At 44.1% G+C, this 6,826-nt stretch overlaps 1 long non-coding RNA gene across 1 annotated transcript; it reads left to right on the forward strand.

Moving 5' to 3' along the window:
• The first annotated feature begins 272 nt into the window (after window positions 1-272).
• LOC137452024 (uncharacterized) lies at window positions 273-5,476 on the forward strand. The gene is made up of 3 exons (XR_010989941.1): window positions 273-349; window positions 4,210-4,261; window positions 5,351-5,476. It is a non-coding gene; the product is annotated as an uncharacterized lncRNA (long non-coding RNA).
• The last annotated feature ends 1,350 nt before the right edge of the window (window positions 5,477-6,826 follow it).

A 6,826-nucleotide genomic window follows, 5' to 3' on the forward strand; every position in this document is an offset into this window, starting at 1 on the left:
AATGATCAAATGTGTTTGGCTTAGGTTATGCCTGGGTGACTGACAGCTGAAAGGCATGACCAGCTTGAAATCAAATGTCTCCATTGGTGTCACTGAGGACTAGCTTGTGTCATAGGATATATTTTTCCACTTTTATTTTTGAGATTTAGTTTATTTTTTATTTCTCAGCTCCTGCTCTTAGTTGGGACTACAGGGTTCATGACCTGGGGCTTACTCTTCCAATAGGCTCACTGAAGCACATCAAGGTGAAACATGGTCTTCTGTGGCTTGCAGGATGAAGTTTGCAGAGATCTCCAGTGTATGAAGTGTTCCAGCTTCTCCATCAGCACAACACTACCCAAACCCAATGGTAAAACATTTCTTAAGCTAGCACACAAAGTAAAAGTATCTGACTGTTTACAAGAAGTTGAGATGCTCTTTTGCTCCTTTACAAGTGGAGATGCATTGCCTAGTGGAAGTGCTAGCTGGTAAAATCCTTCACATGCACAACTGGAGCGCAGACATGTAATCTACCCCAGTCTGTGAACAAACTGAGGAAGGTTGACTTTGATTGTCAGAATCATTCTAGGAATGGCTTAGGTTTTGCTGAGCTAGTGGATGGCATCCATTTTCTTGGAAGCTCCCATCCAGATCTCTAAGTATTGCAGTGCTTGACTTTCCATTACAGCAGGCAAGAATCTTAAAACTGTAAATTATTACCCTGAGATAATTTCCCATCATAGTTACAGAATCCTGGAGCATTTTAGATTGGAAGGAACTGCCAGAGATCATTTGGTCCAAACCCCTGTTCAGAGCAAGAAAAACTTCAAGACTAAACCAGGTTACCCAGAGCCTTTCCCTGTTGAGCTTTGAAATTCTGTAAGGATGGGGATTGCACAGCCTCTGTACATGACCTACTCCAGCATTTGACCACCCTTGCCATGACTTTTTTTTCCCCCTTTGCATATAGTGTCTTATTTTTTACACTTTCTTCCACAACCCTTATCCAACACTTCAGACCTGTGGCATTTCCCATAAACTAAGCAGGAGAAAACTTGGCCTTTCTGTCCTGCCCTGCCCATGCTCCCCCTGCAGCACGAGCACATGTTTTTCTTTTGTGGGACAGGCTGGATTCCCTGTAGGAGATGAAGTACCTCCTCTAATACCTGATCCTCACTACTGAGCTATGAATCTTACTCCTCTGACTTTCTGAGGGCATGTTGCTCTTTTGCATTTTCCTTTGATCATTGTTTCAAAATCTTGGGGGGATTCAGCTGCCCACTCTGTTTATCTTGCTACCCTTTCTTCTCATTCAAGGTCTCTAAACACTTTTCTTAGAAATGAGATAAAAGCTTGCCCTGAGACCCTGACCCTTTTGTCTATTTTCCCAGTCCACCTAGATCTCCTCACTGGCCTTGTCATGCTTAAATGTCATCATACAGTTCATGTAGATGTTTAAGATAGCTTACTGTTCTGCCTCTCCCTGCCTTTCAAACCACATTTTTATTTCCAGCATATCTGAGATCTTTCCTTTTCTCTCTTTGAGACTTGTGCTCAGCAGCCCACTCTGCCCTGATGGCACTTCAGAGACAGGTCACCTTGGCCAAACCTTTGATGAAGAATTTGTTGTAAATGTCTGTGGTGGGTTGAGAGAGAAGGCCTAGCCTTCTCTCCCCCACAAAGAGGAAAAAAACACAGCTAACTCAGCCAGAGAAGCGGAAGGAATGCTATATTTTACAAGCAATGTGGAAAGTCAAGTTAGATATACAATATATACAGTATTTACAATATATATACAGAAATATACAGCAAAGAAAAAAAAAACCAAGAATACAGGAACGAAATTCCCTCCTCTGGACAGAGGAGGGTTCGCCCCCTGTATCCCCCTCTCTCCCCCTACCTCCCTTTTTTCCCAAAAAGGGCTAGAGAGGGAGAAAAGGTAATTAATAAGGATGAAATTTGGTTAGGTCTTAAAAGTGCATGCAGTATTAGTGATTAGTGCTTATCTGGTGTCCAAGGTCATTCTAGCTAGGAGCCAAGAAGCAGACAAGCTGGAAGGGAGAAGGAAAGGAGCGAACTGAGAAAAAACTCCAGCTGCACTAAAACTTAAAACTGCATTCTACCAATCTACCAATGAAATTCATTTAGAACATCAATGTTTTCATTGTCTTCACCAAAACATTCAGCCAGAGTGTCCCAGCACCGTCCCTTTCTTAAAGGCACAGCCTCAAACGGCCACAATGTCCCCCTGCCACTGATGGCTGTGGTGTCTCTGCCAATGCTTTTTGTCATCATCTGGTACCCACCAAATTATAACCAGAGAGTGGTGGAGGCTCATTGCACTTGGTGTGTGTGAGAGTTTGGGGGCAAGAGGGTCAGGGCTGACAAGGGTGGATTAAACCCACCTTTCATCACCATTGTGTCAGGGATGGGTGTTCAGCTTTAGAACTTGCTGGCTCCAGAGTTAGCATCTTTGCTTCCTCCCTATAAGCTAGAAGTAAAAAATATCCCCCTACTGCTGCTCCCACCCACCCCAAATCTAAGAGAACCCTTAAGATGCCCACTGGCAATTTGAGGAGAATAGGTTCAGGCTTTAGTCCTGTGGATCAGGATTGTTTTGCTATGACATGCTGCCTTTACCTGCTTTGGAGGCTGAATCAGAATATATCTGGTTGGAAGAGACCTCAATGATCATCCAGTCCAACCCTTAACCCACCACTGAAAGGTTGACACTAAACCATGTCCCTAAGGTGCACGCAGGCTGCTTAAACACCCCCAGGGATGGTGACTTCACCCCTGCCCCACGCAGATCATTCCAGTGTTTGATAACCTCTACAGTGAAGAAGTATTTCCTAATATCCAGCCTAAACCTCCCCTGGTGCAGCTTGAAACCATTTCCTCTAGTCTCGTCTCTTGCCATCAAGGGGAATAGGCTGGCCTCTTCCTTGCTCCAACCTCCCTTCAAGTAGCTGTAGAGAGTGAATATCTGAGTTAGTCTCCCTTTGACATCTCCTGACTGACCTCTTCAGTTTGAGCCCTCTTTCCTGAGACTTTTCTCAGTCATGAGCCATTGCAAGGCTCCCTAGAACTAGCCCTGGGAAAGATTAGCTCTGAGAAAAATGTTTCCTGCCATGGGATCTCAGCATTCCTCTCCCCATGGGCTCACAATGCTTGCTCAGGTTGCCTGCTCTTGATGTGGTACAGGCAAGGTCAGCAATGGGTGCAAGACCAGGTTTTGGTGGTTGAGACTGGGATCTGCCACTTATTCCTGCCCTGAGCTGCTCAGTGTCTCCTGATAGTGTGAAATATCCCCAGGTTAGCAAAATGAATATTGCATCTGGAGAGGTTTTCTGCCTCCAGAAGACCAGCAGGATGTCAAAGGCTTAAATAAGAAAGAAGGCAGGCCTTAAAATGAGCTTTTTTTTTTTCCCTGCTGTTGTGCTCTGGCATGACAGAGAGATATTTCAGGTGTAAGCAAGGTTGGATAACCATCAGCAGCACCTTGGGTGGCCAAGGGAACACCTATTGGTTGGACATGAAAGGCTTCATCAAACAGCACTTGGGAAAAATACTGTAATTTTGAAAAATTCACCTAATTTGCTTTACCCAAGCGTACTGTTGAAGGAAAGTCATCAGTGCTAAGAGGTGGTTAGATCTGAGAGGCGGCACAACCATCTGCAGATGGATGGACACTGGAGTCAGGCTGGATGGGGATTAATTGCTGTGAGCCCAAAAAATAACCATGAAGGAATAACACAGCTGCTGCAGTAGAAAACAAACCTCTTGGCTTCTCACACCACCCCACACACAGTGGCCGTCTGTCCTCCATCCATTCCAGCTCCCTGTGCCCACTGCCACAAGGCACATCCCAGAGCAGAGCCACAGTTAATGGAGAAGTGATTTGTCTCATAACTGCAGCTTTACACAGTGTGCTACTGTGGGTGTTACAAATTGCTAAGCAGATTTAAAGTGTTCTTTGAGTTGCAAACTGCAGTATTTCTCCACATAGTGATCATTATTCATCCTTTCCAAGATATTGTGGGCCTGATCCTGCAATCTGCACCCCTATTAAAGTCAATGTTGTGGGAGTACTGCCGGCGTACAGACAGCAGGAGTAAGACACAATTAATTTATCCATGAGAAAAAGCAGGGCAGAAAACTAAGTGGGTTTTTTTTTCCCTTTCTTTTTAATTCTCTCTCTTTTTTTTTTTTTTTCCTTCTTTTCTGCAGGCACTTTCAGAGACGTGTGTCTGGATGTGGGCTGTTGGCCAGTACCATACAGGTGTGCTCACAAGCTTCCTTCCTTCCTTCCAAATTCCTTCCAAATTCCTTCCTTCTGAATTCCTTCCTTCCTCAATCTGGGAAAAGCCTCTGACCCTCATTCACTTTCCTTTTCTGAGGAAGATAGCTCAGACCTCTTCTGAAGGAAAAGGCAACTCTCAGCAACTTTTCCCCTGTGTTGTCCCTGCCTGGAGATGGTGATGCTGAGGTGGTAAGCTACTGCTGCACTTCAGGGGGCACAAAATCCAGGAGAGCTGCCATGATGATCTGGGTTGTCCCACTAGTTCTTGTGTCACAGGAATGTGTCTTCTGCTGCAAGACATAGCAGCAGGCACAGGAAGGAGCTGTGACATCTGCTACCTCCATACGAGGATGGAGGCCTTGCAAAGTGCTTGGTTGATGGGGCAACAACAAGCCTTATGACATGAGGTGTTCATGGAAACACCATGTTGCTAAGCAAAAGAATATTGTGCTATGTACCAACTGGAGCATTTTTAGCTTGTGAAATTGCATGCCTTAAGGAGAATTATAACAACTGAGTGTAGAAGTCACAAATGCATGGTCTTGAGGCCAAGGATGAGCTAGAGTCATCCCACCAGGAGGAGGGTGTTTGTGGGTCTGACATTGGAATGCTTGTTGTCCTTAGCAATGGCTCCTGCTAGGCTTTGTATGGGAGCTTCACCATGCTGTGAAACCTCTGTCTCCTTGCCCTAGACCCCATCAGCACAAAGTGGTGCCTGGGCAAAAGTGACCATCTCCCCTTCACTTGTTTCTGAAACCTCTCTAGGATCTTTCCTGGAGTCACAGAAAGCCATGACAAATCTCCTGTCCCCTCCCAGGGAGCAGTGCCATCCAGGAACTTCTTAGGGAGTGAAAAGCTCTGTTAAAAGAATAAGGAAAAACAACTGGAAAAATTAGTTATTTCTCTGTCATGTGCATGTATAACAATGAACCTTGGGACTGAGGCCATGTTAGTCTTAATTACAGCTCTTTAAATATTTATCTAGCTTAATCTGTTCACCTTGCTCTTTAGTCCAACCTATCTGTGGGGCTGACCTTTCCCACTCAGCACCATTTGTGTACTTTACAGGCTTCTGGGAAGCGATTACTTTGCTTTAGCTGAGAGGAGGAAAACGCATCCTACCAGAAGAATAAACCCCAGGCAATATAAGTACAATGTTAAATAAAACCAAGAGGATATAAACAGTCTTCTCCCTCAAAGTCAAGTACGTGGATTCTTAGCTAATGCAAAATCAGAAGATTTCAGGAAAATTAGCCACCAGATAATCCCTGAAGAATCAGCAGACACAACCATGCTTATTTTCCTGTGTGACCTCCATCAAATTGGAAATGGTATCTTCATCAGTAACAGACCAGTACATTAACCCTGTCTTTCACCTCTCAATGTTTCATTACAGCAGGTCTATTTAGGTATAATGGGAATGGCTGGAAGATAGATGAGATTCTCATGGTTGCAATGTGGAATTAGCTGTGCAGCCAATCCCTTCTTTAGTCCTCACATTCAAGTCCTTCTTCAGATACCTTTCTTTCAACAGACCTAGCAATTCCAGGCTGATTTCCAAAGAACTACTCATAAGCTAGATGACTGAAAATATGAAATAATGTTGGCTAATACCCTCGAACCCTGGATCACTCCCACTTTCCATTCTGTATGCTGACTGTCTAGGGTGTAAGACCATGTAGGGACTGTCCCATAATGAGTCTGTGAGGAATTTGACAGTTTATGAGCATTCTACAACACCACTGCTGTAAAGAGAATCAGTATGCCCAGAAGCTCTGGGCAGCTCTGAGGATTTTGGTCACCTTGGCAATTTATCTGCAGAAAATTTCGCAGTGATTGATAAGCTGAGCAAAGAGTGACATCAATGTCTACCTGCAGACACTTCTGCCAGAGTGGTCTTGCCTTCCCAGAGCACTAGACTGGCTCCAGGAGGGCCACCCCTTTCCCATGGCTCATCCTGGCAGTGATTCTCCGGATGGAAAGCAAACATGCTGCTCTGGAGAAGCAGCCTCATCAGGCCCTTAGTGTTTCCATAGAGGAGCAGTGCAGCACTGCTAAATGAACACACTCCTCTCAAGCACTGGAAAATGCCACCAGAGAGCAGATAACATCCCTGATATTACAGGTGAGCTGTACAAATTATTCTGCCAGATAGTGATGGTGAGGTGGAAGATTTTCCCAGAACCACCCTGTTACCAAAGAGGAGCTAGACAAAAGTAATGCCAAGTATTATTTATTTATTTATTATTATTATTATTATTATTATTATTATTATTATTATTATTATTATTATTATTACTCAGAAATCCACCAGGGTCTGCCAAGATAGACATCTGCACTGTCCTCCCCGCACAGTCCTCCATCAGTGCCTCATTAGCAAAGGTAGCTGGTGATGGGTAACAATTTGAGCACTGTTCTCAAGTACCTGGAAAAAAGCTTCACTGAACATGGAATGTAGATATGTGTAAATACATATAAATTACATAAATTATATTTCAATATTTGGACAATATGTAAAACCTTTTTTTCTCCAGGTACTAGCTC

The sequence above is a fragment of the Melanerpes formicivorus genome, unplaced genomic scaffold (genome assembly GCF_026170545.1).
Source record: "Melanerpes formicivorus ecotype bairdi unplaced genomic scaffold, bMelFor1.0.p_v2 SCAF_48, whole genome shotgun sequence".
Classification (NCBI taxonomy): Eukaryota; Metazoa; Chordata; class Aves; order Piciformes; family Picidae; genus Melanerpes; species Melanerpes formicivorus.